Below are 10,969 nucleotides of genomic sequence, written 5' to 3' on the forward strand. Positions count from 1 at the left end.
CCCGAGTCAATAAACTGTACACGAGACACGCCCCTTTTCAAATGAAGATTCGGGGAGTTAGAGGTCCATAGTGACAATGCGGGCCTACTCCGAGTAGCGAGAATAACACCTCCGGGGCCGGGCCTGTTCTCTGCCCACCCTCAGGTACCCAGAAGCCTCGGGACATAGAGAGACAGCTGCTCGATCACCCGAATACCACGTGGCCAATCACAGTCCCCGCTCTCACGGAGGAGCCAATGAATGACACCTGGATTGGTCACCCGGCTCCATCCCATCGAGCTCCCCACCTGCTTCCTCCTCGCTCCCGCTCAGATCGCAGGGAAGCCTTGGATTGGCTAAGAGACTGTCACGTGACCGCAATAGGCGTGCCTTCTAATTATCGGAGAGCCTCTGATTTGTCCAAAGGTGACCACGGGGCCAAATGCCTCAGGTGCACTATTGATTTAAAATATGGCAAGCGGTGACCGGGGCTGTGCGGCTCTGTTTTTGTGTTGGTAGGTTTGTATGGTGAACGTTGCTTCTTTAGAAGTTATTTTATGTGTATTCGCATTCAAGTTTTTAGTAATTGTATTGAGTTGTGTTTTTTAAAAAATGTTATGGTTGGTTCTGGTGTCTGTTAAATGCTTGTTTTGTGATTTAATGTTTATTTCCTATCGAAGGAGAACACGGTTGAAGGTTGAACGTGTAATAGTTTTTTGGAGGTGAGTTGAAGAGCGTTTGTGGTGTGTTCGTTTTATATATTTTTGTAAATGTTCATTTATTTTGCAGTTCCCTGGTTAATTTTCAATCTATCTGAAGATGATTTTTGAACATGTAATGTTTGTCCTTACTTAATTCATTTGCAAGTTTTATAACTGTTGTTTTCGTATTGGTTACGCTATTGTAAACCTTATTTTGTTTAAACTGATAAGAATTATGTATTTAACCCTGACCGTTTTAACGTTGAATGTCTTGAGTTTTTGTATTTTGGTGTTTACTATAGACAATGTGCGTGTATTCTCCATTGCTAAATGTTTTCCTCCACTCTTTCCCCAAAGAACTATCTAGCTTTATTTGGTGTACTTATGGGTAGATAACTTGTCGAGGCTTTTTTTTTGTGTATTAATTCTCTAAATACTATATCAACTAAGTACTTAAGTAGGTTACTTTTTAATTTCTAATTTACTATTCCAGTGCAGCTGGGTTCTCGCAAGAAGAGTGAATCTCGGGGGTTATCAGAAATGCAGATGATGGAAACTGAAAGGTTTGTTTCTCTGATTTTGCAATGTATGTTGTTGGAACTGGTGTTACGGATGGACTACTTTTACCGAATTTGTTTTTTAAGTTTGAGGGAGGCATTTTGTGTGGATTGTTTGCAGTTTAAATTGATGTCAGTTTCATGATTGTATTGTGCAGTAATGCTGTTTTGGCTTTTAGATTTTGCTCCCCAGGTGATTCTTGAAGCCCAGGAGCCTGGCTCGGGTAAAGCCCCATTATTAGTTTTTAGGATGGAGCGCAAATGTGAAGGGGGGGTTTCTGCAATGTTATTTATCAAAGGGTACTGACTGCTTGGAGTACTGGGAGTTCAGGTGGAGGACGTGTCATTTCTGGGTGTGGGTGGCTTCAAGGGTGAGAAACGGTTATGAATTTAGGAAGATGCCCCAGAAATCGGTTTTCGGTAGCTGTTGGTGCTCGCTCTATTTCCTAGTGAAAGCAGCTGCAAGATCAGTGCGTTTACTTTAGTTTGGTTATGTTTTAGGGTATGTGGGTAAGAAAGATTCCTCGTTTCGGGGTTCTGGTTTGGACCAGTTCAAGGGACCACAGTTGGTAGGTTTCGTTTGTGTAGGGGGCACACTGCTCTCTGTTAAAGAGAGGGCGTTCTTGGGTTTCAGTGGGAGCGCTGTGTTAAGATTTAATGTCTTTCCTTTAAAGATGGAGTACATTGCAGTGTCTATTTTTGTTTCCATACAGGCTTGAAGCTGGTTCTGTCTCCTGTAACTTCAGGACATCTCATATCAGTGAGTATACTTGACCTTTGCAAGTGGTGGGGGTGTTGTGGGATGGCGTTTTGCCCCCTAGCCTATGTGAGACGGTGGTTTTCAGTGTTGAGGGCACAGCTGTGGCTTTGACCATCTGGTGGGATACTTGCATGTTTTCAGACTTAACCAGAAGTGAAATTACTATCTTGATTTGAATGTGTTCGCCCCAACCCATAGTGGTCTTCTTTGAAGGGATGTTTTGGCTGAAGTTTTCTCTAACTTTTTCTTTATTTTAGGTTGTTGCAGAAGTGCAGTGTAATAAGTTGGTACACCGTGGTAAAGTTTACCTCTTGAAATTCCGAGCCTTTCAGTTTCTTTGGCTGCCAGTCCTGGTTATGGAGTCCTTAGCTAGTTCTCTAGTGGGTCTTTGCCGCAGACTTGAATAGGTGGTGGTGATTCAGCTAGCTTCCTCCTCTTTGAGATTAGATTCTGCTGGTTTCCCTGTGGTTGGTGTGAACTATCCACAAAAAAAGCGTGCGCAGGACTTTAATTTCTCCAAATTAAATGATTCAGTGAAACCAGGGGATGGCCACTGAGGCACGTTTTCTCCAGTCCTGTGATCAAAATTTTCAGGGTTTAAGCCAACATTGTTGAATTGCTCTACCTGGGGTTCTTCCAGAGCATTTTCAAGAAAGAATGAGGTGATCTCACTAAACAGTAGTGTAGTCCTGAGTAATCTGGCAACACTGGTACTGAGGCATGTGGCCAAAATTTACTGTAACAATCAGAAGGCTTCTTCTGCTACAGACTACAATATGGCTCTTTGTATCCCGGCTCCATGAACACTGATGGGGAGGACCCATGCAGAGAGAATCTACTAAAGCATCTGTGCTCACCCAGGGAGGCAAGGAGAGTTGGAGGCCTTAAAACTGCACAAATCCAAACTGCAGAAACTGGCTTTACATTAGTGCACCGTATCGCAGTAGTGAGAGGCACGTTAAACTACAACTTTCCATAAAAGGTGTTTATGCCGTCAACTCTATCTGTACTTGAGTGCCCTCAGTTGAGTAATCTGGGCTCAGCCGGCTCTTCTAGTGTATTCTGAACCACGCCTTTCCCCGCTGTCGTAGATAAACCTGGCCATCTCTGAACTTAGTGCATTTAGGGTGCTTAAGAGTCAAATCTTACTCTGCCCTTGAAAAATTCTGTGCACCCTACAAAACTGTTCAGGCCCAAAACAGCGACCTTTCAGCTCTACCTTTCTTGAGGCAAGGGAAACACTAATGAATGACCAGATCGGGGAATGGTAATTCATTCTACCTTCTGGCTTGAGGATGAACTTGCTCACATACAGCGAAGGAAACCGTTCAATGTACCTTTCATCGTGCTCCTGACTTTACCAGAGAACCTGATATCACCCATGTGAGCGAGCCAGCCCCGCCTCAAACACACTTCTCTCTGCACCCCTATTATGTTTCTCACAGTTCATAGTATGGATTCTACCTTACGCTATTCTCCAACTGCTGTGGCCTAAATCCACACTGTAGCTTGATTTAAAAAAAAAAAAAACTTGGTGATAGGCAGTGCCACGGGGTGAGCGGGTGGGGGCTATTGACTTGGGTCTGTTTTGTTTTTTTGAGGGAGTGGAGGTGGGAAGAATGCTACTACCCATATTTTACTCTTTTGTTCATGGCCAGGTCCTATTGTAACAGTTGTCCATATAATCTCGTATCGGCCTTTCAGCTGGTTTTAAGGCTGAGGTCGGTCCTGCGGATTCCTCTGTGAAAGCCACGGGCAGTTGTGGCATTGAACGCTCCAGCCGTGGCCTTTCCTAGCAGCTCTTGTAATGAAAAAACAATGGACCGGCTTCTTTTGGAGCTTAGTAGCTATCGCAAATGTTTTCAGCTTCTTGGTTGTCAACCTTTTGTATTGTGGTGGTGTTGTCTCACTTCCACTTCCCACTGTTCTAGCTGTAGTAGGTTACTGTCCTGCCACTCGTGGGCTCCTGACCGTCGTATGTGCTCTTACTGTAATCTCTAAATGCTCATTTGGGCTAGAATCTGTGTCTGCACTGCGACAGGAATATAGCCTAGTGTCGTATGGACTGCTGATTTAGCCTAGGGAGCTGGCAGTGGTTTGCTCCGTTCTTTTGATGGCTTATCTTGCAGACCTAAACCCACTGTCTTCTAGCAAGGCCTGCTTCTTCCCAAGCTGCATGGTTAAAGATTTGTGTGATCGTTGGATTACACCTGCATTAATGCACCTGAATTTGGGCCTCTTGGTTTTAGCTTCTAAACCGCGCTCGTCAGTCTATCGCCCGCAAACTGCGCATCACGTTTGTGGCCAAAATGTGTTCACAGTACCTGACCCTTTTCTTTCACATGCACTTCTTTGAGGTTCTGTTGATACCGACCGCCCATTTTCCTCACATCTCCGTCTCTTGGATATGGAATTGGACATGGTTCAACCTTGTCATCTGAACTGGGGTGTACTGGTTAGCTGATAGCTTGTCTTGTTGCTTTTTGGACGTTTTCTTCTGACCCTACTTAATCCTCCTCCCCCCCCCCCCCCCCCCACACCCCTGCCCAGATCCTACCAAACTCCCAGGACTGCTTTTTTCCAATTTTAGTTTTTCTCTACAATTGAAGTCTTTTCTTGTGTACAGAGTGCCAAGTGGAGCTCATGCATACTGGGTAATCCAGATGCACGCCCTTCTGACCTGTAAACCAATATGTGAAATTGGTGACTATCCGTGTAGTCCTTTACTCGTTCTGTAGGCTTTATAGCCAGTCCTATGTAAAAGAAACAATTGATGGACGGAGTGCTGGACAAAGCAAACATTCACCCCCAGCCACAAAGATCTGGGTTAAATCCATCATTCTTTTGTTCACCACACCTTCCCAGTTTGGACCCACCCATGTGCAAAACAGTCTTGACCCTGTTCCTTATGGGAACAGTCCAGCCCGAACTGCCAAGCCAGGTCCACCCTGGACCAGAAACCAGCATCCTGGGACCGGTTTTAGGGCATCCCCCTTCATTAGGCAGGCTAGCTTGAATCCAGTGGTGTAGTGAACACAGGACCCACGTTTGGGCACACCCGTCCCAGTTCTTACACAGGATCCTTGAATCTATTTGCCACAAGGAGACTGTGGTCCTCATCACTTGCATCTGAAGCGAATTTACTTAATTCTCAGTGGTAAGTTGTTTTGTTTTTGGTTGGTCCTTTATTTCTGGTTACACCCTATATTCATCAATTCTGGTTGTAGTGTTGGAGCTCCTGCCAACTCGCACTAGACTAGTGCCATTGAGGGCCCTGAAGGTTGTGTTCAACCTTTACTTGTTGCTGTATCTTCAGCCTTCCCCTTAGGTGCAGCATCTGACCTTCATGACTGGCGGAAGCTGACCTCCTAACCCGGGCAAAACTACAAATTTCACACTGAAGGACAGGTACTCATGGCCTATCCCATGAGCACTGATCTCTAGGAGTGGCTGTGTTATCTTCTGTACTCCACTTACGAAACGTAGGCCAGAATGTTTCAACTTTCCTATAAAAGGAATCTGAGATTATAAAGACTAGGATTGTGGACGGGTGCACAATGTAACTGTTTTAATACATGCATTCTCAGCGGCGTAATTTGGTCAGTAAGATTGGGGACTTCAGAACAAACATGCTGACGTGCAAGGTTAAATACAAGGACCACCTGGTGCATTTAAAGGGTCTAATGAAGTGGCAAGGAACAGGAATGCAGATTGGTGGAAGTGAGGGAAAACAATGTTTTGTAAACTTACCAACATATTTGACTATCCAAACTGGGAGTGTGTGTGTGTTTTGGTCTGTTAAAATTCCTAGTGAAATCTAACCAGCCCAAAATGTAGGGCCCTTGTAGTAGTACTACAACTGTTCCTATAAAATGCTGCCTGGCCTTTCAGAAGCCAGTTGACAAGCCAGGGATTGCACTATTTAAAGGGCGCTATCTTATTTCTGTTGTCATTTCATCTAGGAGAGGATGAGGCTAGAGTTGGGTAGCCTGTCACGAGCAGACTGGCGTATCCCAAAGGCAATGTGTAAAATATTTGTTCTCAAAACACAGTAATAAGCAATGACACCACACCAGTTTAGAAAAATAAAGTATCTTTAAGCTCAACAAGACGAAAATGACAAAGATCCAACATACTGGTAAGATATGACTTTAGAACAGTTATTGCAAAAATGAAGCTCGTAGAAAACAAATGGCTCCGACTAGGGCTATTACGACGTTGTGACATCAATAAATCCAAATTACGGTGCTGAAGCGAAGTGTGCAAAATCTGGCATGGAGCCACACGGACCCCCAAACAAGCAGTACCTTTGGATAACTAAGTCTGACTATGCACAGCATCGTGGAGGTTAAGCGTCTGTGCCAAGGTCCGCTCCCTGGTTGCCACGGGGAAGGTGAGGCATGTCCACGAGGAGATGTGTCAAATCCTGGACAGGATAAGTCGTTTGTGTTGGCGGTGAGGTAAGGTGAAGTCTGCAAGTTTTTGGAGTCAGTGTTTATCGGTGCCGCTATAACAGGATGCAGGTGCTGTCAATGATTGAGTCTGTGCGAGCACTTGCACCAGGAATGTCGATAAATGCAGGCATCAGAGCTGCGGTGCGGGCGGTGCGTCGTGTACTTCAAGAGCAGTGCTCCATGCCTCTGTGCATGTCAAGGCGTCAGTGGCATCGCTGACTGCGTTGGAGACAGGCTTTCTTGCTTGTTTCAAGTTACTTCCAGCTCCCAACAGCAGGAACAACTTTAGAGTCCCAAAACTGGAACACGTACCTCCTGGAAGGTCAGAACTTTCAGGAACAGAGTTCAGGAGAGCAGGGGTGATGTATTTGTGTCCCTGAGACTTCAGAACAGTAGGCCAGCACACACTGGGCCCATGTGAATTCTTCAAGCAGATTCACAGCAAAGTTCTAGTCTTTGTCCTTTTCTTGGCAGAAGCAGCAACTGCATGCCAACTCCACACAGTAAAGGGGCACTACTCCTAACAGCTCTTCTACTTGGCAAAGGTTCCTCTTGAGTCCAGAAGTGATCTAAAGTTCTGGGGTTTAAGGTCTACTACGTATACCCTATTTTGTCTTTATTCTGTTTGTGCAAGGGTCTCTGTGCCCTGTCCAAACCAGTACTGTCCTCCCTGTGCAGTGCAAGGGAGACTCCTTGTGCGTCAATTAATGGAAATGGTTAGTATCATGAAAATCCAGTTTTAAGGCAAGGTATTTGAAACTAGCATAAAATAAACTGAATTCACTATGGAATATTTTGTTAGTGTGTGCATTGACATTTACATTTGCAATGAGGAAACAGTTCCTCAAGGTGGATTTAATATGGAATGCATTTGAGTAGCAGAAAATGTATGTTTTCATTGAACTCCTGTATAGATCCTGACTGCATTTCTTTATACGTTCTTAAAAGGGTGTTTGAGATATAGGGGGAAAACTATGAACCTTGCAGAATACCAATCTAACTGTTTTTCAGGATTAAAATGTAATATACAACTCTATTTGGTAAAGAGGTATTCTGTTTTGTTGCTATAAATAGTATTAATGCTGAAGAGACTTTTGAAGGGTAAATTACATTCACTATTTCGTGGAAGAATTTCATGAACTGGGTTTGTAAGGTATGAAAATAGTAGCAATGTAAGAGAAAATTACATGGTTGTCCTTAGGACTGAGTTGCAAGTTAAGCAGTGGAGTTGGGGGATGATGTGGGGAGGTGAAGACTGGAGGGTGCAGTAAGGCCTGGAAGGAGCTTACAACTGTGCCCTTGCGAGCTCCTCTTCAGACCAGTAGTGCCTACTAATGTCATCGTGTCAACTTAATATGCTGGATTTTGCACGAGTACATTGCTACTAATGGTGCCTGCTGCTTCCTCCCTCCAGCTAGTGTACATGAGGGGGATAGCTGCTGAGATCTGTTTACATCACAATTTGGATACAAACCTCTTTGGGTGTTTTTTATTGTGATGCCCCAAGGGGTAAACCTGCTGTAGTACTTATCAACTGGTAAGTAGAGATTCGTTCGATTGGTCAACTCGAGTTCTGGCATCCGAGAGCAACACAAAGTGTCTTTCTTGAGACTTCACAGTGAAATCTACTCCATAGACCCAGAAATGCCACCCTTGGAGTGGGGCATAAGCTGGAGCCGTCAAGACTGAAGAGTCTTGGGCTCTTGCTACATTAGTTTGATAAATCGATCACCCTCTTGACTTACTGGATTTTCTGCCAAGTTTTGTACTGATTTATAATTGCCCTCTGAACCGAGTACATGGTGGTTTCGGATCCTAATGTTGCTGTTTTCCACAGCCTTGGACCAGTCTTCTGCGGCTGACCTGGTGTTGCTCAGTTGTCAACTCTGCTGTGAAGTCTGTTTTTGCATCCAACTTTGCCTGCACTATGAAAGGTAAGTTATGGGTTCATAAAGTGTGTTTATTGCTCCAGAGACTTGGAGAACTAAGTGCAGGTCTGATCAGAAGATCCTACTGTTCTGCAATAGGGTGTGGCTTGGAATGTGAATCTAGAGGGGTTTAATGGGCAAGACTATAAATTTCTCAGACTGTGAAAGCATGCTCTCCTTGTGAGAACTTGCCCAGGAGTGATGTGGATACTTGACTGTCTGCACAAATCTGTCACTTGCTTCACTTGGCTTGGCTAAAGCTTTAACTGGGCTGCAGCAACATAAGGAAACTAGTAATATGTAAAGATCAAAAGGTGCTTAGAAAGCATCTTACACTGTCTTGTTAGAGGAGGAAACTGTTGCATTAAACATGGTCCTATACATGGAAATGTGTTCCCTAGCAGAAGACTCCCATGGGTCTTAAATGGTGTCTGCATGTAGGGTTGTAGGCTTCATAAGAATGATGTAGATTTCAGATGCTGTTATCTCTGCACACAAAGGGAGGCCCAGCAACCCCAATTTCAAAGAAGATTACCAAGGGGGTGTATGTATACATGTGTTCTAGAAACATCATTTTAAAACCAGCTCATGCGGCAGGGACCTGTGCATACTCCATCTTTCTGCTTCCCTTTAATATTCTGGTGTGCTTGGGAGGGCCTTCTCCCCATTGCAAGTTGAACGATGAATCTTATCCGTTTGGCTTACAACAGAGGGTGGAGTAAACTTGGAAAGAATCTCAGTCCTAGTTGATTTTGGATGCTTCAACATCTCTGGTGACTGTAGCTGTCCTCACTCATGTTCTTCCTCTTGTTTTATTGTAGGTGACTCTCCTCCCACAGGAAGCCTCTTGGAAGAAATCTTTGGTGGCCAGACCTTGTCTCATTTCACAGATTCACATTATTGTAAAATAAAGTGTTTAAACTGAATTATTGTGTTTGTGCTAATTTGGAGAACGGGATAGTGATCAAGGTTTCCTCAGAGGGGCTCTCCTGTGGGTTGGTTGCAAATAGTTTTCAGGCCCATCATTACAAGATGGAATAAAGCACTTTCTTATGATGGGTAGTGACTTATTGATCTGAAAGAAAGTTATAGATTCCTTACAATTACCCCCAGGCATCATACTGGACCTGGAAAGTTTTTTTTGTCAGCAGTACCTCTGCATGTCTGAAGGTGGCTCCGCGTCCGTCGTAGTCGTGTCGCTGGGATGACATCGTGGTGGCTAATTAGATGCCACTCTCGTGCGCTGACGTCAGTTCTTTCTTTTTCTGTGCCATTCAGAGCAGATCCGGAGAGAGCGGTACCTCCAGCCACTTTTTGAGCAACTTTTGTCTACTTCTTTTTGAGTCCTACGACTCCTGGTGCTCGTAGGCATTCCCGGCTTCAAGGCTTGCGGATTCTGCTCTCGACTGATGTCTGTTACGGATCAGCACTGCGTGTGCCTCTTTTGCCTGGAGCATGACCATGACCCCAGGCCTTGCTCCGACTGCCGGTCCATGGCTCGGTAGGCTTTGCAGGGGCGTTCCCGAAAGCTTCATAAACGCCAGCAGTGTGTGCCGTTCGAGGTCCCGAGGGATGTCGAGAAACCATCACCACTCGTCTTCGCACTCTGTGTCAGTAAGTTGAGGCACAAGATGTCTAAAGCTTTGGCGCTCTTCGACTTCTATCAGTTAGTTGGCTGATGCGACGAGGAATGTGAGGTCCCCCCCCCCCCCACGCAGCTCCCTTCCCGTGACCCGGAGCTACTCCTGCCCAGCTTCGCACGTTTTACGAGGCGATGCATGCCATCTTTGAGCAGCCTGAACCTGCCGGCGCGCTATTGCAGTCTCGGTTGGAGGACCTATGCCTTCTCTGCTCCTCCTTGGATTCAGTCCTGGACCCAGATCGTCACTGGCTGACCTTTTACACCTCCTTATGACCACCACCCCCCGGCCTCCATCCTGATGTGGAGCCGGACCGGCGTCGTCTGACACCGGATCCAGCGCCGAGAGGGGTTTTTGTGCCCTTGATCACTCCTGGGGTCCCTTTTAGGCCAGATTGGCACCCAGGGGTTGAGGAGGACTGGGAGCAGTCAAGTGACCCTCTGACAAGTTGGACATTGAAGAACTGGGGATGGCATTGGTCTGGACTCCTCCCCTGACCATGGCATGTTGTCTCCTCCTACTGTAGCTACGGAAGAGGGAGCGTCCTACGCAGTAGTGTTGCATAGGGCGGCCGAGGCTCTCAACCTCCCTACAGTGGCGGTCAGGACTAACCTGACAGAGGTGCTTCAACCTCAAGTGGGCCCCTGCTGCTATTTAATGAAGCCGTCAACTATGTCCTTTTGGGCACCTGGTCCAGGCCCAACACGGGGGCTCCCGTGGATAGGATGATTGGCGCCACTGCCAGACTCCAGGCAAACCCACTTTCCTCTTCCAACACCCCACCCCTGAGAGCTTGGTGGTCCAAGCCTCTACCTCCAGGAGCGCATTCCCTACCGCTCCACTGGAGATGGAATCCAAGAAGCTGGGAAGATTTTCTCTTCTGCCAGCTTGGGACTGCGGTCGGTAAACACTGCATGTCTATTGGGCTGTTCCCATTCTGTGTGGGACGT

The 10,969-nt window shown here is 45.9% G+C and overlaps 1 long non-coding RNA gene across 1 annotated transcript; it reads left to right on the forward strand.

The window, feature by feature from the left end:
• The first annotated feature begins 391 nt into the window (after positions 1–391).
• Positions 392–9,305, forward strand: LOC146772362 (uncharacterized). Its single transcript, XR_014972041.1, has 6 exons — positions 392–494; positions 660–701; positions 1,174–1,243; positions 1,951–1,997; positions 8,289–8,385; positions 9,201–9,305. It is a non-coding gene; the product is annotated as an uncharacterized LOC146772362 (long non-coding RNA).
• Positions 9,306–10,969: the final 1,664 nt, after the last annotated feature.

This window comes from Triturus cristatus, chromosome 12, assembly GCF_964204655.1.
Source record: "Triturus cristatus chromosome 12, aTriCri1.1, whole genome shotgun sequence".
NCBI classification, from domain to species: Eukaryota; Metazoa; Chordata; class Amphibia; order Caudata; family Salamandridae; genus Triturus; species Triturus cristatus.